Source organism: Strigops habroptila, chromosome 6 (genome assembly GCF_004027225.2).
Source record: "Strigops habroptila isolate Jane chromosome 6, bStrHab1.2.pri, whole genome shotgun sequence".
Lineage (NCBI taxonomy): Eukaryota > Metazoa > Chordata > Aves > Psittaciformes > Psittacidae > Strigops > Strigops habroptila.
Window position 1 is genome coordinate 16,802,501 of NC_044282.2, and position 20,926 is coordinate 16,823,426.

The following is a 20,926-nucleotide window of genomic DNA, read 5'->3' on the forward strand; positions in this document are numbered from 1 at the left end:
CCGCCTCAGTCCAAACATTGCTGTTGCACCTGGTTTGCTTCCACCCCTCTGTATTAATTTTAACAGCGTAGGCACCTCACTGCATGTTCTGTGCCTACCTTGAATCCCACTGAGCCGCCCCCCATCACAGCAAACCCTCACTGAACAGTAACAGATTTCTTGACATGCAACAGGGGTCCAAACATGAGAAAATTAGGTTTGTTCAAATCCAAACTTCACAGGAAACTGAAGCCTAAAAAACTGCAGGCACCATTTCTAATTACATGGGCATTTTTAAGCTCCCTAGAGACCCTACTGTCCCGCCAACATTTTTTCCTCAAGGAAAAAAAGGGAGAGCGCCTGTTTGCAAGCAAATGAGAAGGCCTCACCCAGTCCTCACTTAAATGCAAAGCACTTGTTGCTACAAGAGATCTGGGACTGCAGTTGCTCTTTCAGCCAGATACCTCATCCAAAATAGCCCTTTCCCACCTGCCAGATCCAATCAGCAACCCAGAGGAGGGCTTTTATGGAGTCCAGCTATCGTTTCTTCCTGCTTTAGACCCAGTGACCCAACGCTAACACCATTCCCTGCTCCAGCATTACTGCACTGACTGACAGGGTCAGTCCTTGCTAGATGTCACTAAATCAACATCCCTTCAGGGTGTCTTTCCAAAGGGAGAATATGCTCTCTTGGGTGACCTTCAGAGTTCACAAGTGACTGACGCAGAAGTCTCGCACCATCCATCACTCCGGCAGAAGGGGACATTTGAAGCGGGTCAGAATGGCAAAGGACTGCCATGAACTTCCTGCATCCTGCTTCCCCACATACCGAGCCTCGCTGCTTCCAGTGATTCATTTATCAGGAGAAGGGAATAGAAGGCGAAGTCAATGAAGCCACGGTGCGTGCAGCAGAGGTCAGGCCCAGGAGGGAACCCAGAGTGCGCATACACACATAGACAAGAGACACTGAGAGACAGAGAGAGGGCAAGCATGTTTTCTATTAGCTGCCTGCTATAAATATTACCTTTCAGGTCAAATATTTTGTTTTGAAAATAGTAAAATCCCAAGGACTGCTTCAACCCATCAATCTATAAGGAGGGGAAAGAAATGTCGATGCTTTCTTCATCTGAAAACTAGCTCAAAACAAACAAGGTCATGGCTGCTTCGTGGCTAAAAACAATGAGTGACTTCCATCAGCTGGGGTTTTTTTACCAGGTTAAAAGAAAAGCCAGATTACTGATGCATGGAGAAGCAATTCCCAGGATGATACCTGGAGGAGCAATCCCTCATGTGAGCTGTGATCTGAAGTGCCTGTAGAGCAGATCTAGAACTGACCAAACTGATTTGCAATATGAACATGTGATACAGACAATGCTCTACCATATGAAGATATTAAACCATATAACCAAAAGATTACAGAGTGGATTAGTTTGCCAGGAGGTATGAATCTCCTTTGATGAATACCTCTTCTACAATTAATAACTGCCTTGTTAAAATAAAATTAAAAATAAAATAAAAAATATATAAAAAAAAGAAAATAATACAGCCTCCTTTGCTGTACATCATGTATTGCTCTCCAAGTTTGGAGAAAACCAACTGCTTGGCTGACAAGTGACACCTGAGGCCTGACAAACAACCCTGTTTCCCTTAGCACAGCCCTCATCAGGGACAGGAGGAGGCTGGGTGACACAAATCATGAGGCTGCCGTCTCAATTCCCTCAGCCTGTCCTGTTTTGGTTGCTGCAACAGTCCACAGCCGCAGATGTGGGCAGGCAGACAGTGGGAGCACACATGCTGCCACGTGCCAGTGTAGGAAACACGCTGGTCACCTCTTACACTGGTGTCTCCTCTCTCTGCTGTGTTACTCTGCTCACAGCTACGCAGTGACAGCGGTCTGGGCACCACAGGTATCTTGAGTTAACAATTCTGACTTACAAACCCCTGTTAGAAGACACTCCTCAGAGAGCTGAATTTTCACTCATTTACACTAGGAGCTCAAGCGTGCTGTCCCAAGTTTCGTAAGGAACCACGTACACATCATAACATCAAAACCCAAAGCAACTCAGTCCCCTCTAAATGCACCTTCGCAAAGATGACTTTTTTCATTCTGGCAGCTGCAATTATATATGGTAACTCTCATAGCATATTTTTTATGGCCTGGTAAATACTCCGCAGTATGTTTTGAAAAATAACAGAAGGTTAATTAAAGGAGACCACATTCCAGCCCAGGAGCACAGTGCTCTACCTGGCATGCTATTTCTGCGCCATAAGTCTATGTGGTGGGAAGAGGGGTCTCCAGGCGCACCTCGCCCATCACTTCTCATTCTAATACTCTCTCAGCAAAACCATAACAGGCAGCTCAGTGCTAAAGCTCCTTCCTCCAGTCCAAATATACGTGTTTTTCTCAACCACAGTCATGCTAGCAGTTACATTGCATAACTGGTCACTAAAGACTTTTATACACCAGTGCAGCCAGCACTGTATTGACAGAACTGGAAATATCAGTGTCTTCCCAGTGCAAGCCTGACGCTCTGCTGTGTTGTGGTCCACCTCTGGGTGCAGTGGGGATTGGGAAAGGCAGTGCTCACAGGGACACCCTTCTGTCCCACAGCACCCCAAGTCGTCGCACCAAGAAAGCGTGCCAATGCATACACCACAATAGTGGCTATTCTGCTGTGACAACATGGGGAACCCTTTTCATTTTCAATAATCAAGTTAGGCATGTTCCTAACTAACTGCTAAATCCCATTTTCTGCCATCTTTACGGACAGCCTGAATCCCAAAGTAAGTGAAAACCACCTCATACGCATCCCTGACTGGCTGCCCTAACACAAGTGATACCTATGCATATAAGCTGAGGCCCTCTCAAACCAGCCAACACCATTTCATGGCTGAAGTACAGGGACCAATGATCCATGAAACAGCTTAATTACATTAATGTGACTGGAAGGACATTTCTTCCCTAGCAGAATACCTAACCCTTTTTTTCCAAAACATAAAGCTGCTTAAAAGACAGTGGTAGCATGAAAAGAGTATAGCAGAAGGGCAGTGAAGCTGCCCCACTAGAGACTCCTTTACCATTTTCCTACACATCCACTGTCTATAATACAGTATTGGAAGGTTTACCATATTCACATGTCCATGTATAGAAATCTAATTAGTAAACTATGACAACTGGAAGAGCACTACTGTTCTGTCTTATGCTGTCAGATCAGCTATACCAAAACTAGCTCCTTTACAGTGACAAAATGCTTGGGCAAAGGAGAACTGTGCAAGAGGAAAGCATGAAAGAGGGACCCTTAAGTACTTCTTGGCCCAGGCATAGAGAAGGGCAGAAGTAGCAGTGGGGTGAAAAGCAATGCTAATATTAAGAAGGGGTATGCATTCAGCAGAAGTATGAACTGCTGTAGGTAGAGAAATTGCCATATGTGCTGGGAACTAGAGGGAGATACCAAAGCATCATCTGCCATCTGAAATGCTGCTCTTTGGGCATCAAGGTTTGAGGTCCCCCTGCCTTCCCCGTCATCTCCAGTGGGTGTATGTCTGCAATAAGCAGCTGTTTTGCAAATGTTTATCGCTGTTATGGCTGCTCTGGTTTATGCACTGGAATGGAATTATTCAGGGGTTTTAGGTGATTGGGCTGGGATCATGACTAGCTGGCTGAGACTTTAGCCAGCCTAAACAGAGATCGCCCGAGAGGTGCAGAAGGCGGATGGGGGTGGAGACGACAGGAAGGCTAAGCCTGTATCAACCCTTCCACCCAACAGTACAGCCTTCTAGACACAAATCAAGTTTGTAGCACAGAGGTCTTGCTAGAGACAAAGCTGATACTACACTAGAGCCACATCAAAGAGCCTTTTTGCTTTGTCTGCGCTTGGTAAAGAGCGTGTGACCTCTTATTTCAGAAGTGGATTTCTGACATTTACCATATTCTGGTCACCTCAAGAACAGGCTACTGGCGTGGCTTTACTTGCTCAGGTCCTTAACATAACTCAGAAGCTGAAGCGAAATCCAACACACAAGAGCCTTAAGTGTGGCTTTATGACTACTTATGCATGAAGGTTTGCAGGTTGAATTTAATGCAGTGGTATGGGTTTTTAACTGTAAATGCTTTCAGTTTCCCCAAGACACATGTCTATGCTGCCACAATAGAATTCAACGGCACTATACATCTGCGTAAGATTAATGATATGCAAGTAGCAGCATGAGCTAAATGCTAATCTTTGGTTTGTAATCAACTCACTGAGGAAGCAGGCTACTTGAGGTCACTTCTGCTACATTGGTACTTTTCTCTCTATTCTTCCTGGGTTTGCTTGGTTATTGAGACTGCTGGCTTTATCTTTCTTAGTAGAGATAAATTTTACATTAAATATAACCAGGCAGAAGGAGGGCTGCTAGTCTATGCATCTCTAAAGTAATAATACACACAAATCTCTTATGAATTGTTAGGCACTGAATACTGCAATTCAGTATTACAACTTTGGTGGTTATGCTGTATATACCTATTATATACAAAAGTTACTGTATGATCATGAAACTTTCATAGTTCCCTCTATAGTGAGATGAGATTCAGTAAGATAACTGCTTCTCACACAAAATTCATGCCTAAAAATTACGGGTATTTAAATATACAAAGCTATATCATAGTCCCGAAGACACATTTCACTGGAAAGCAAACTCAACATTTCTCCTCAATATAATGTAGAAGATATTACCTCTACCACCATAATTTTTTTTCCTCTCTCTTTGCTATCATCATTCTAAACAGGAAGGTGTTTAAGAACACAGTTTTTCTGAGAGGCGTTTTCCAAAACACAATAGTTTACTAATTTCTATAAAGCTCAGTAAACATGCTCATGGAAACAAAGGCCTCTGCAATGTTCCCAACATAAATGGTGTAGCGAGGTGCTGGTGCATCTGAACCAGACAGTGAGAAAGGAGTTAAAATTAGAAACTATAGTGAGATGTTCTTAACTGAAAAACACCTGGGAAATAAGCTAACAGCCTAAATAACTAAAGAAGTAACAAATGGTCTTTTCATTCCAGAATACACTTTTGTAAAATAGATATGCAGTTCATTACTAATTTAAATTTGCTACCAGCTCCAAATGCATGTTAGGTATCTGCTCTTGCCCAGCTCAAGTGCAGCAAATTTACTTTTTCAAGTCAGGGAACATTTTGCTCCAGTGCTTCCCCCTTTTTTTCCCCCTACTCCGCAACACTCTGCAAAGTTTGCTTTGGTAAGTTCAAGCCATACAGAGGTACCAGACACTCTACTAACTTGGATCCAAGAAAGGGACATAAAAAGGGATGTGGAAAGGAGAAGGATGAGAATTGTCTCAAAAGCAGTTAAGAAGGCAGGAGGGGGTTTTGGGGGGTTGGTTTTTTTTCCTCCCACTGCAGTGAAAAAGTTTTGTTTTGGGACTAATTCATAATGTTAAGCAATGTGAAATAAAATGTCTCACCAAGGGTTCCCAAAGAAAGTATGTGTATTTTTAAAAATACATGTTTTCTTTTGAAAGGGATGCTCTGAGATGCTGCACTTTCAGAATGATTACAGAAATAAAAAACTAAAAAAAGTTGCAACTGAAAACTCTCCAACTCTTTACCAGAACAACAAATTGAATTCATAACCAAGTTAACTGCTTTGGCTTTCCAGAACAGCACATATTGGCAAACAAAGTTATTAGTCACGAAAATCTCTTTTACCCAACTCTAGCTAAAGAGCACAGGACTGTTTCCACAACCTTAAGGGATAAAAGAGCTGCTGTGACTTGGTTCAGATCACAGTGTACGTCTCTAGTTGCCAAAGGCAGCCGGTAGCTCTGAAGAGCTACCACTACACCTTATTTTCCCTCATCTCACTGTGGAGATAGGATAGCCAAGAGATAAGGGAGAGGCGTGGAAATTCCCCCACCCCCAAGGGGAGGAAAGCTGGAGCAGGGGAAGCATGACAGCAATTTCCTTCACAGAAGGTGAATTTCCTGGGAGCCACGCTCCCAGGCTGGGGCATTTGGGCGTTTGCACGAAAGCCCTATTCAAGGGCTGCAGCAGAACAAGGTATCAGCCTTATTTCCATGGAGGAGAACCGGTACCATCACTTCCCTGGTCAAATCTGGTTTGCTACATACTTCAGCCATGAAGTATGATGTGTGTTATTAAGTTACCTAATTTTCTTGCATACTTCTCAAGTTATCTCTCCCAACAGCCTTAATGTACACAACTTCAAACCACTGGCCAGGTAACCCCACTTATCACAGATGCTTCTTGATCCCTCTCTGCCTGAACACATGCCACTCCCAATACCAATTTTTTAAAGCTCCACTTAAATAGGAATCTCCTCCAGGTTGAGAACAGAAGACTACTATTACCAGCCTCCTAATTTTTTCACCTGTTTTAATTCGTGCCAGGACTCTACCATCACACTTACTTTAGTATCTTTGTGAAAGATTATACCCAAGGGTTTCAGTTTTTGTTTTCATACATTTCTTTTCCCTATTTTTCCTTCAGGAAAATCCAGGACACCCAGCAGTATGGTGCAACTTACAAAATCTGTGCTACGACTCAGTGTCTATTACACTTCCTCCTTTTACTTACTAGTTACCATCAGTTAGTGGGAGCAGAGATTCATTACAATGCTGTATAACTCTTAAGAATATTCTTCATGAATCTTAGGGGAAAAAAGTTCTATTGCTATATTAAAAGTCTATTGCTCCCCATGTTAATGCTTTACAGGAGAACTGAAGGTGATTATTCTTACACCTACCAAAGTAATTTAAGTTGCTCTACACTTTCTTTAGAAGTCTCCACACAGAAGAAAACCCAAAAAAACCAACAAAACAAGACCACCATCCACCAAACTTGGGTATGTTTCAGTGTACTTTTTCATTTCCTTCTTTGGGGGAAGAAAAAAAGGGAAATTGGTTGCCTTTTTCCAATTCCTCAACTTCATAACTGGCAGTGAGTAACTGATGGATGGTTATTTCCCTCCATCATCCATTGTGGTGAAGCTGACACAGTAATTCCTAGCATACAGTTGCTAGGAAAACCCCCACAATGTGTTAATTTTCATTATACAGTGCGAAAAGGATGTGTAACTGCAGCTAAGGAGCTATCATGTAAAGCACTGAACATTTTCGTCCTGTTTTAACCAACCACTAAGTAAAAGCTTAGCTTCAAGAGTATGAATGATCCCAGCCAGGGACCCCTCATGGAAGTAAAGCCGAAGATGCCAGAGAGAGTGCCAGTACTGAAGAGTGCCCGAGCTAAATAAATCTCTCTCCTGCATTGTCAGCAGCATGAGAGAGATATAAAAAATATCTGCCTTTACAATTTGAGGGTCTACAAAAATGCTGGAGAGGGATTTCCTTACAGGTAGTGATAGGACAAGAGGGAATGGCTTTAAACAGAGGGGAGATTTAGATTAAATACTAGGAAGAAATTCTTCGCTGTGAGGGTGGTGAGGCACTGGCACAAGTTTCCCAGAGAAGCTGTGGCTGCCCCATCCCTGGCAGTGTTCAAGGCCAGGTTGGACGGGGCCTGGAGCAACCTGTCATAGCGGAAGGTGTCCCTGCCTGTGGCAGGGAGTTTGGAACTAATAAGCTTTAAGGTCCCTTCCAACCCAAACCATTCTGTGACTCTACGATTTAACTCTCAGTGACAAATGCACCTGCACTTTTAAGCTCAGCTGAACAAATGACAGCAAACATTTAAACTGTGCATTTACCGTTTTGAGGAGAGCCGAAGTTACCAGAGTACAAACCTGCTGACGCTTGGTCTGAGGATTTGAGAGCTCACATCACCACTCTGTGATGCAAAGAAAATTGAGAAAAACAAAAGCGACCTTCATGGATTTCCAGCATATAAAGTTGTTGCAAGAGGTGCCAAAAGAAATCATTTCGAGCCAAACAGTTGGCTTGATGGCTCCGCTAATTACAGGCCAGGGCTGCTCCCGCTGGGCTGAAGAAGGCCAAGGCTTGTTGTCCTGCAGACGGATTAGCCACTGTTGCCCATTAAGACCACCGCTTGAGTGTAGACAGAGACGTGGAAGGAAACATAAGAAGGCAGCATGTGCATAACCAAACAGGCTACCTTGCTGAAAAGAAACCCCCTAAAGCCACATTCTGCTTCATTAGCACATGAAAATAAGGTAATTGAATACTTCATTCTCCCATCTAGAGCCAAGATCCATCACTCATGGAAATGGAGTTTTGATAAGGTGGGGTGTTTAAATGGGGCAGAAAGAGTCTTTGAGTGTGTGTTACTTTGTTTATCTGAAAGAAATCCCACTTAAATATAAGTGAAAAAGACATAAAAATCACTTTATCCCATGAATCACTGGAATACAACAAAGCCCCTCTGAGGATGAAACTTTAGCAAACCCTTTTTAACATTACTCTGAAGATGGAAGGCATTATGCTTGTTGCTGAATTTATTTTTGTATCAAAATCCACCTTTCTCTCTGCTTGGGGATTTTTTTTCCTTCTCTCCTTGAACTCTCCATCTCACTAGCTACTTTTGCTGGCTTTAAACATCAAATATATCAAGAGGCAAAAACTTCAGCAATTGGCAGGGCAGGGTATTTTAATCAGACTTTTGTTGTTTTGTTAAATCATGCATGTCATACACTCAGGTTTTGGGGGTTTGATTTTTTTTTTTCCAACACTTCATCTGATGACCAAAATAAGAAAATAAATTTAATAAAAGATTTAGCAGTCCCAATTCCAGACTCAGACAGCTCCTACTTAAGTTCTTTAGCCTTGTTTTGAAGGAAGGAGGGAAGATAAAAAATTCTGATATTTAGAAGTATTCTAAAGGCAAAATCATAAGCAGAAAGTAGTTTATTTTCCTTAGCAAGCTAAACAGCAACAAACTCATTTTCTTCCACTGGCTGATCACCTTAAGTATGAAGTACAGTGAGTGGCATTTCGTCCAAAAATAAAATATTTACGTAAATACTGCAAATAGACTCCTTGCCTCCGCCAAAAATGACTGCTATGATATTGCCAAGTCTTTTGCAGAAAGCAGGAATGAAGAGAGGCATAGAGCCGGATGGACTGCACCCTTGTTCCTTGGGTCTAAGTTAAAGTGGTATAGTTTCCTAGTTTGAAAATTGCTATGCTGATATATTATCTCTAAACATAAAGAAAGATAAGATGACAATACAGGCCAGCTCTCAATCACTGGCAACCACAAGGATTTTTATAACATTTAAAACAAACAGACCTCTCCCCCCCCCCCCATCCCTTTAACAGTGATGCATAAAATGTTCCTAGCTTTTGTCTCACTCTCATGTGTACAGACATGTGATGAAACAATGAAAAGGCTTTCCTGCTTAGAAATACGTATAATAGCCACAGTGCTAGGGAAGAGCTGCGTTTTTACACCACTTTCAAGGGAACTAAACTGTATTGATGCTAAGGCTGTGCTACTGTTCCCCTTGTGCAGGCTGTCTGCTCCCACCACATCTTTGCTGCTGGCGGTGGAGCATTTCCGCTCCCATGAAAACCCAGTTCAGGGAGATAACCCTGCAGAAAGCTCCTTGATTTTCTGTGGCTTAGTCTGCAGGTTGAGAGCTGTAAGGTGGCTCATACAGTATCAGCTGTGAGCCAGCTTTAGAGCCAGGGAGAAGGCTGGAACTGGAAGGAGAGAGCTGAAACTGTTGTAGACCTGCACCTTTTAGAACAATGCCACTTTGATCAAATGACCGAAGATGGACTAGAGGTAAACCCAAAGGGCTGTGGCAGGGTCCAGTAGGTAAACATTTCACCACCCCTGCTTGTAGCCACTGTCACAGTGGGAAAATTAAACAGATTAGCATCTGAAGGTAAACATCCTTCAGACCAAAGCTCCATGTTTAAGGTAACTAGGTCCTACCACGTAGCTTTGAAACACATATAGCAGCACCAGCCTAAAATCAAGTCACTATTTCATAGCTTGCCAAGCCCCCAAAAACACAGAAGGCTGACACAGCAAGCATACAGTACCACCAGCTGACAAGCAACCACGGTGCTGCTTTCCAGAAGGGTAGTGGGCAAGCGAAGGAGAAGCTGGGCTGCAGGCTCTACTGCAAGGGATTACAAACAATAGTCCAGCCTCGTGATCATAGCAGCACGTGCTGCTGTTGCACCACAGCTGCCATAGGCAGCAGCAAGGCTGGTAACCCTTTTTTGTGCTGATGGCTGAATAGACCTTCTAAGCAAAATTAGCTAGCCACGAATTAACACCCCCTTTAGTGTCTGCCAACAGAAAGCAAAAATAAAATAAAACCATGTGGCCACGGGTTGTGTGAAATGGTGTCACAGGCCTTACTGCGTGTTTTCCCCACCCTTCGACTGGGAGAACACACTGTGAAAACTGTGCAACTAAAGTAAACATTTGCAAATTATACCCAGCTTGTGCTTTTCTGTGGAATAAATCCGAATAAAGCAAACCAGATACTCTTTCTGAAAATGTCAGAAAGAGTATCTTAAACCATCTGAACAACAATCTTTATTGCCTAGTAAGATACTGATTTCCCAGGCCTAAGTACAGTGTGCAAACAATGTGCCCCAGGAATTCATCCAGAGCACACTGGAGCTGCAAGCCCACAGGGAAAGACAAAAATGTGCGTTATCAAAGTGCTAGTAACTTTACACAACACATTAAGAAAAGACTGCAAGAGGCCTTGCACACATTGAGCATGGACAGCAAGCTAAGCTCTTGACAACCACAGTCACCCAACACCCCTGGCTTACTACTTCTTGCCAAATGTGCCCCAAAATCAGACACACGAGTAGTTTCCCTTAAGCTTTGTCCACGCTCAGATTTCCATGTAAAATTCTCACAGTGCTGCTGCTGGCTTTATTGAGCCAGTGGAAAATTCTTCCTGAAATTCCCTGTTGCTGACAAAGCCCCAGCACTGAAGCAACATGATAAATTACATCATAAGCTGCCAAGATATCTATCATGACCAAAATGTTAACACAACAGAAGCAGAAAACCACTGAAGACTGGTGAGGACAGTTTTGACTCTCATGTAAAATACCTCTGTTATACAGAAATCAAGCCGGATGTCTCACGGAAGCAAGCAAAAATTTGACATTAAGAGACTCTCTACCTTAATAAATAAAAAAAGTTAGTATTTCTGATTTAAGCAAATTCAGTTAAAGAAAAGAAATACTGCCACATGTAATAGCATACATTATTGATACAAATATGTACCAGCACAATTCCACATAACCTATGTAAAAAGAAAGCAAGCATAGTTCTACTTACTCTGCATTATCTAAATGTAATTTTTTTAAACTGTGCTTAACAATAGAGGAAGATTTAACAGGTGTCATTGTTTCTCCCAGGTGTAATCATCTTTTTCATTTGCCCAAGTGAGAAAAGAAAAAGTATTTAATGAGCAGGCTGAAAGTGATGATTAATTAATCAAATTCCAGGGCCTGGGGGAGCCTCCTCCATTTGGAATACATTTCCTTTAGTTGTAAGCAAGCTGGAAGGCAAGAGACAGGCTCTTCCTCAGCTTTTTTAGCTGGCATGTAGTTGTAAAGGAGCGAAGATGCGTAAGCCGGTATGTGTGTGTAAAGGCTTGAAGACGTTTCTCAGCTTGTCAGCCTTTCTGGCATCAGTCATCTAGGAGTCACACTCACTGCCTCAAAACACAATGGGTTTTTTTAAGTGCTTGTGACAATATCCCAGCACCGTCCAATGCAAGATTGAGCATCAGTTTTGATATTTAAGTGGCAGCACTTGCTGACAGTATTTCTTCTTTTAATCACAGAGACATAAATCTGCCACTTTTTGAACTGAATACCCATATGCATTAAGTGAGCCCCTGAAAGTAAGTCACCTCATCAGAGCCAGCTCAGGACTGATTTTCTAGTGAAAACTTGGAAACAAGGAGCAATAGGACAGGTCAGAGTTGTTAAGACATGTGGCTCCTTTCCCTTTTCTTACCACACCACCACCTAGGGGACCTTTGATCTGAATGTCAGCAGTGAAAATACACAAACAGCTACTCTCTTATTATATACTCACAGGTGTACATTCCTAAAACTGCTACATTCCATTACTTTCAGCTGCACTGGAAAACAATACCTTCAGAAGTTGACCCCTTCTCTGCTCGTACCGGTATCCAAGTACAATGCATCACAGCAAGTGCAGCATTCTAAACACCAGCAGTGATCACGCCAACAAATTCAAGCAGCACATGTAAGGACAATGCCAAAGTGCTGGCTGAAGTTCAACTTTATTACTTACTTACACTGTGCACTGCTTCGCAACTCGCAGAGAAAGGGTGCTTCTCATGCTCAGGAGGAACATTTCTGGGCAGGCAGCTGGAGTTTTGATGCTGAGAAGGCTGGATTTAAGGCTAGCTGACACAATTTTGCCAGTGCAGCAAGAATTAGATATCTTGTTGAAATAGATACAGCCCCTCTGGACTTTCGGATCACTCCCCATAACAGCATGCAACAAATCATTTGTTTGGGCTGGGGCTATTGAATGCAAATGCACATCCCATCCTCACAGAAATTATGTTCCTACTTTTTAAAAATCAGTCTCCAGCTTTGGCAGCTTAACATAGGAGGCAGTGCTTTTCTCCTGCTAAAAATATGCCAGTATACTTCAGTAACTGGAAAGAAGGAAAAAAGCGTGAGGACTTTTTCCATTTTTCACTCTGATTGTTCTGCATGGTGTTTATCAGCAGGCTGGTACTGCATCTCCTTTTGTTAGAAAATTAAAAGTTGAACTACAAGCATAAAAGCCACCATGAACCATGCAATAACCTTCAGGCATTTTAAGAGCAGCAAAGGTTAGAAGGGCAGCTCCTGACTCTAAACAGCACCTATTGTTTCTCTTTCTTCTTCAATAACAAAAGCAGAGCTGAAAGCTATTTACCTGGTTTTACCTCTGTCAGATCTCATTTCCCCCTTTATTTTCGGTAGATGATCTTATCAAATAGTGTCATTTCTAACAATTGCTTTGATTTTTTTTTTTTTTTTTAATTGCATTAGTAAATTCTACAATAGATAACAGCACACAAAGTCACAGCAGAAGAGCACTTACGAGACTTCAGGACTCTGTCAATGTGTATTTAAATTAAGGGTAACTATTTTTAAGCTTATAGGTTAATATGCTTTCATTTTGAAATCATGAGGGCCAACTTACAGTACAAGGCTCTGATCTTGCAAACACTCCCACGCTAACAACTTTCCGTCTGCACCATCCCATGTGTTCCCCTCCCGCTGCAATCAGATTCGTATAACTGGACACTTCTCTTGTGCAAACAGAACTGCAGAGCAAGGGTGGAAGGATAAAACTCCCGATCTACCACGCTTTTGGGTGTACTGCTATTCAATGTAGTGTAACCAACATATTACTCAAATTGTTTATAATAGAGAATCAAAAAGAAAAGAAAAAAGTCTTATTTCAAAACGAAACCCTTGTATGACTAGGCATCACATGGAGTTTTTGTAAATGGCCAGGAGTGATTTGTAGTTAATATAGTATCATTTAGGCTGGTATACAAAATCCTCTCAGATCTAGCCTTAGAAAATACTCAGTACAGACAAAAGCAACCCACATGTAATTTCTTCCACTGTTTTACAATACTTATAAAACCTCAAAACAAAAAATGTTTTGGGGGTGGTTTTTATCTTTAGGAACAAAGTCCACACAAAGTAATAATTTCTAGCTTTACTGATCTCCACTTAAAAAAATATATTTTCTCTTTTTACTTTCTCTAAATCACTTCCCAACATTCACCTCTTGCCTTTTGTACACTTCTGTAATTTCATCAGAGGTAAAAGATTACTTGAAAATATGTAACAGAAATCATTCCCCAATTCATAAGCTGCTGTTATAATCTTAAGGAACTGAACAGAGAACTTATTTTTAGTGATAAATTAAATACTAGCAAAGTATATACAATGCTAAAAACACCATTAAGCATAGCAATCTACAGTGTAATTTTATTGCATTTGATTCTTCATCATTAGCTGGAATTTGTAAATACCACAGAGAAAACCATTAAAAAGAGTGAAGTAACAGGACTTCCCTCTCCTATGAAAGCATCTTATAATTTTATATTTTTAGAAAATCCTTGGATAAAAATCTAGAAGTTCAATTTTCCTTACTGTAACATGCTTATCTGTAAAATCTGACTTCACTGTTACACTAGCAGGACCAGGCTCTCAAGCCAGTCCAGTCACTATAAACTGTCATAACTCAACCAGAGCTGATGCCCCACTACGATTAAGTTAAGACCTGAAAAGGGTTTCTGACAATAAAATAGATTAAAAAAAAAAAAAAAAAAAAAAAAAAAAAAAAAAGAGAGAGAGACTGAAAACACATCTTCTTGCACAAGCTGGAAGTATATTGAAGAGACACATTTTTTAAAATTGCTAACCCTTATAACCCTTAAAGCCTTAAAATCAAGTTTGGAGTTTTGTTAAGAGTATTTTCACTTTCTGCAAAAACTGTATCACCAATAGAAAATAAAATAGGCTCTGAAATGTGTTTTATCCTTTTGGCATCAACTCTTGCCCTTTTTGCAGCCCCATTTCCACCCAAAGCTTTTTCTAACTACAAACAAAAAGGAAATTGACATCTGAGTGCCTGTAAGAACTAAAATTATTGCATATATTATAGGTTTTCTACATATCTTTACTGAGTCATTTGAAATGTTGAAATTACATGTATTTCCTGCTTTAATAAGATGTTGGTGAAAGGCTTAGTTACTATGGTCCTTTATAGCTCTGGAAGAACTGGCAAGCTGGGACAAGGAAGGTAACTTTCCAGTCAGTTCAAAGGAAATAGAGTGTTCTCATTTCCATTTGCGGAATCCACTCTTTATCAGGCTCTACAGACCTCATTTCTATGTGACCTGCTGCAGTGCAGCATCTGGGCACAATATTTTCTTTTTCTTTTTTTTTTTTTTTTCCCCCCCACTGAAGATGTTATTAGTTTATAAAGATCAGGAAAAACTGGGCATAGGGTGAGAAGACGTTTGAGCAAGAACGTATGAATAGGCAGTTAATCACGCTTCTCCTCATAGTTGCTGTTTTTGTTAGAATTTATTTCTCTGTTGCTTCCAAATCTGCACGCACACACACTCTCATAAGTGTCGCATCTTTCTTCAAAACCATCAGTTTTGGGCAATCACCTAACAGACTCGATTACTTTTCTGCATTACTTAACAAAGCAAGTTTTGTTAAAAATATTTATACTGAAATTCCAAAAATGGCATCATGCTTCCATAGAAAAGAACAAGAATTAACTTGAACTTTTGAAAATTAGTGGCTCTCTACTCAAACACAGTTTTCCCATGTCTAACAAGACCTAGTTTACTAACACTGCCTTCAAAAATGTTTATTAGAGGCTTGGAAGATAAAGAAAAATAATTTATTTCTCCTCTTTACTACCCAAATATCATTTGAGTCTTCCCACCACACAAGATGTACACACTCAGCATTTTCAATTACTTCATCTGGATGATGCATTTCAGTAACTAAAACATTAAGACACTTGGCAGACACAATAAAATTATTCTGGGAAATTGACGTGGGGAGCAATGCTTCTAAACTTCTTCACATGACACAAATTGCTAAGAAGAGGGTTTCTAATAACAGTATTTAGGAACCTTTAATCACAAATACAGTATGGTCAGGAAATTATTTACAATACACCTACATCTGGCAAGCTAGACAAGACTGGTGAGTTTCTGAATATAATGGCACTCCTTTTCAGGTGTGATTTTGAGGACACCTACCTTCACAAGCTTTAAGAGGAGACTAGAGCATATATAACTAAAAATGTATACATCATCACACAAAAGAAAAGCCACCAAAGGCTTAACAGAGGAGGAAAGTAAGGAAAAGTTATCCCATCTTCCTTCCACACTTCTGGAATGTGGGCAGATCATAGTAAAAGTTTAAGTGGCAAGAAGATTAAAGGAAAATTGTTAAAGCCAAAAAGAACACTCACATCATCTGGTGTAAGTCAGCTGTGTCTCTACAGACTTCACTGGAGACACACCGATTTACACCAGTTGATGTTTTGGCCTGACGGCTTCACAGAAGATACTATTGATTAAATGTGTGTTCTGTTCCGATTAAAAGCTTCTCTTGCCATCAGAGCACATCTTGTCCCAGCTGGAAGCTACTCTGGCATTTTTCTTTTTGCTAGAAAGACCCCTATAGGCAAATTCCAAAATAAGAATTAAAAGGAAAAAAAAAAATCTACATAAATTGTCAACTACTGTTTGTTATTATTTATCATGTTTTGACACACACAGGCATGCCAGGCACTTTACAGAAAATACTTCGAAGACAATTCCCTGCCCTGCGGAGCTTAAAAGACAAGGGCTAGTCCATTCTGCTAACATAGGGCACTGCTTTACCAAAAATTATTCCAGTTACTCTGGTGGCATTCCTCACAGTAGTAAGATTGTGCTTATTACGCGTGCTAACAATTTTAGGTCCTAAGTGTTGAACATGGCAAAAAAAGGAGCATAAAAGAGAAATATATTTAGGGAGAAATGTTTCAGAAGCACTACATCTGGAAATCTTTCTGAACCTAAACACTTCTTCTGTGCATTTAATGTGCCTAGTTTTCAACAAAAACACCCCAAACCTGAAGTCTTATCTTTCTACTGTCATTATACAAGCCTTATCTTTCTAAATGTCATTATACAAGTATATGATGCTTAACATGTGGTTTCTAATGTGATACATTGCTAATGAAGAGATCCTTAGCATTGGTTTTAATAAGAAAGAGGAATCGGGAATGGTGGCAACAATTCTTGACGACTAACACCCATATGGTTTCAAGCACAGCCACCCAGCCCCGCATGGAACAGTACAACTGCAAACCCTGACAAGCCTTCCGCCCAGCCTTCAAAGCGAAAAGAAAAGTGGAACATGAGGCCAACTGTGAAACTGAAAGGGCTATCAGGTTTGAGGAGGGCTATAGGGAAAAAAAACCTCATAAATTACAAGGGTTAACAAAGAAGATTGCTTTTAACTTCACATCCTGACTATCGGAAAGCCATTATCATCATTTCAGAGCATCCGAAAAGGAGGAGTGACCTGTCAACGTTAAAAAGCGTTTCTGGAAATACTGTGTCTTCACATCACTGAGTATCTTCTAAATATTACTTGGAACCAATAAGTACTTAATTTTTATGTATAGGGCAGATACATACTGTCAAGAAATGACTGAAATCAACATAACTAATATATAGTGAATATATACATAAAGGCACATTCCCTTCTTAGCCCCATTCTTTGGGCCGTAGGAGTTTCATGATAAGATTTCAGTAGTATCTCAGGTTGAGTCTTTCACTTTTACAAAAGCTGTCACTTAAACAACTTTTGTTATTGCTATAATGCGATTGGTGACACAAAGAAAAAAAAAAATCATAATCTGTCAGACTTCTTCATTTGTACAAGGCATTTAGGAAAGTAATTGATTATTTTTATCTATTGTTACTTTTAAGACATAGATAGAATCTAATTAGCTTTCACCAGTATCAAAGGAATGAATTTTGCAAAGCCACAAGAAATCAAACCTGTGACATTCTGCATTCACAAATTAATTTTCAAAAATACAATTTTGGCCATTAAGAAGAGCATTTCCAAACTTATCAGTTAAGCACACAGCACTGTATTTCAAGCAGAGCCACAAGACATGAAACATTATTATTAATATTAGGCACTTTAGCAAGCTCTTAACAGCTGCTGAGAAGACGAGCACTTCTACGGCTTTTGGCAAGGTTTAGCAGGTTTGGAAATCAGGAAGATGAGATCTAGCAAAGGTATTTTTAGGATCAAATCTCTCAAAAAATAAAAATCATAATCTAAGGAATCATACATGCAACTTGCAGTTAAACTGTCAATTATAATATTCTGCCTGTTCTTCTGTAGTTTCATATTGTAATTTTTTAATTCTACAAGGAGAAAGTCAGTATAAGTACTAGAGGTCCTCAAAAAACTTTAAAACTCCTACTGTGAAACAGCTTACTGTTTGACAGTGTCACAGTTCTGAAACTGTATTAGCTGCTTCTTAAAGGTTACCTATTTCAAATTGAAATTGATGGAACAATCATTTTCACTTCCATCCAAAATGCTTTATAGGAATTACAGTGTTTTAACTTGTTAGACGTATTATAGTGGCTTACCTACTTTATGTAAAACTATTTTCTCTTTTGAAGTGTTTGATAAGGATTCATTTGAAGGATGCAATGTCCCACATAAATTTATCACCACTGAAATAATTAAAAAATGGCACTGCTAACAGCAGAATCCATGGGAACACTTCAGAGTTATTTCAGACAATCTAATGGGCTCTTATTTGCCTGAAAGAAATAACATATTTATAGGAGAGGTATGTTTTGCAAATTCATATAGTTCATCCGGAATTAGCATTTTATATTTATCAATCAGAGCAAAACATAGTTCATCTGAACAGGAGAGCTAGGACTTGAGTTAATTTGTCATCCACGATTATCACTTGGAAGTTCACTGAGTTTATTAAAGACAACTACTGTGTGATAAGGACAGTAGAGACACTATTAACCATGTCATTTAAATTGCTTGAGTTGGCATCATGCCCAAGTCCTTCAGATCAGTATATCAACACACTTGTTGCTGGCAGGGACTCATTTAAAGGGGGGGAAGAGGAACTCCCTCAGAACTGAGGCTGAGTGTGCTGTACAGATTTCTACAGTAACTCATGAGAATAAGCAGTATTACTCAGGCTTTGTATTTTTGATTCCTAGACAAGAGAATGACAAAATAATGACAGTCAAGTGAAAGAGTCTGCTCTTCATAAGAAAAAATAATGGGAAAGCATTTTTACAATTTTCATTCGAAATTACTTGAATTTGCATTTACTAGAACAGCATATTTTGCTTGTAACTGCAACGCTGACAAACTAACAAAGACATCCTCCCCCCAATCACTTGCTCTGCCAAATTTTATGATCCCCTATCTCTCCCACCCTTGCCTCCTCCCTAAGATTTCCTGCTTTCACTTCATTAAGTGGAAAGAGAAAACTTCTGGTGGCTGCACACAGTTTATTTTCAGAAGTAGTAAGTAATTTTATTTCATTTCAGACAAGAATTATGCCACAAAGTAACATAACACATTTGGGAAAGCCGCAATTAAGAAGGTACAAGGAATTTTTTATTATTTTTTTCCCCTAATTCCTACCAAAATATGGTCAGAACAGAAACTTTTTCACTGCGCTCTTCATCTCCTGTTTTCCTAAGCTACATCCTGATTAAGGAAAGAAAAGGTATCCCTTTTTTGGACGGGAGGAATTCATCAGCTTAACAAGCATCTCCGTGTGTAAAAGCAGCTTATCTGTTTGCTACAAAATGCTGTGCTTCCCAATACCCACACCATGGCCAGCAACAGCCCGACATTTTCCCAGGACTGTGGGCCTGAACAGTAGGCAAATACTCAGGTACACACAGTACATGGCCCCGGAGGATGCAATTCTTGGGGAAAAGGCTCTCTTACCTTCTGCAAATTGTCCTCCGGCGTCTTCAAGTGAATGATCTGGAAGCACAAAACCAAAACCCCCTCAAGTAACAGCTCAACCCGAAGCCGGCACCGCTGCTTTACCGCTTCCCCCCCCCGCCACACACACCCTCCAGACCACTTTCCCACTGCTTGCACTACAAACAGCAACTTTCCCGTGGCATTTATTTTTTACTGGCTAGCCATAAAATCGCCTGCTTGTCCAATTAATGCGAGCATCATCGTTTTCATTTACCTTTCACCATCTCCAGGGAAAGAGAGCGGAGAGGGGGAAACAGAAAAACAAATGCATAAAAGAAGCTTCAGAAACACGAGTTTCAACTCATTTACGATCCCAGATAAAGGTTAATAGTTAAACTCCTTCCTCTCCCTCCCACCCTCACAATTATTGATGCCCTTCAAGAAATGAAATGAAATGGTTTTTGTTCTCGTTTACCAGAGGCTAGACAAACTGTCAACATCTCCACTTTATTTACGGGTTGAGCAAGAGCAGTTCCTCAAACATCAACATTTTTTACGTTAATCCTGGAGAGACTCCACTTCTCTAAAACTACAGAATCTGCCAACTTCTGTAGTATTTATTTTTAACGAACGAGAGCGAGAGCATGAGCTATCCTCCCTCCCCTCGCAGGAGAGGAACGGGGAAAGCGCGGCTCCACTCTCCCAACTTTAAAGTCCTTTTTCCCTCCTTCCCACACTACTCAGCCCCTGGACACTGTCCATCTCACCCACCCTTCCTCTCACCCCCCAGAATATCTCCCTTCCTGATCCCCCACCTGCTCCAAGTCCAGTGGGATTTCAAGGGAGGAAACAAAATCTGCCAAGTGGTTCCTTTTGGGCGATTTCTTCAACCCGTCTGGAGGTTTAAACCTGAAAAACAAACACCTCTATTGAATGCAAACTAAGCTTTGGGGGTTGCCGAGTTAATTCCTCGGCAGACAGCTACTCTCAGTGTCTGGTTACACAAACATACCTACAGACAGGTTGGAGGGGACTCCTTTAGAAACCAAAGGGAGGGGAGAAAAAATAAATCAGAATAGGTACAAAGGTTGGAGCCGGGGACTTGGGAGGGCAGCGAGCTGGGCAGGCTGGAGAGAGGGAAGATTCGCAGCAAGAGACAGGTTTAATATCGGGAAGGGACAGGGAGAGTTAAAGCACGGAGCAATCCGTGAAGGGGCAGACACCCCAGAGGTCTCACTGCGGATGGAAGGGGAAGGGGTGTCCTTTCGGGCAGCAGCGATAACAAGTTTTTATACACAGGCTAAATAAAACAAAGGACGGCACAATCCCGGCCGGCCGCGCCACCGCGGGTGAGGAGCGGGCTGCTCGGGGGGCGGGCGGCGGCGGGGCGGGGGGGGCCCGGCCCGGCATCGGGTGTCGCTGACACAGCCGTCCCCCACCGCACCGGCACCTCG

The 20,926-nt window shown here is 41.0% G+C and overlaps 1 protein-coding gene across 1 annotated transcript in view; it reads right to left on the reverse strand.

Moving 5' to 3' along the window:
• The window catches only part of PRDM1 (PR/SET domain 1), a 102,534-nt gene extending 82,184 nt beyond the window's left edge, over positions 1 to 20,350 (reverse strand). The window contains exons 1-2 of the mRNA XM_030490611.1: positions 20,288 to 20,350; positions 19,491 to 19,529 (exon numbers count right to left, since the gene is read on the reverse strand). The gene's annotated coding sequence lies outside the window, so the exon portion shown is untranslated. The remainder of the gene's footprint in view (positions 1 to 19,490; positions 19,530 to 20,287) is intronic.
• Positions 20,351 to 20,926: the final 576 nt, after the last annotated feature.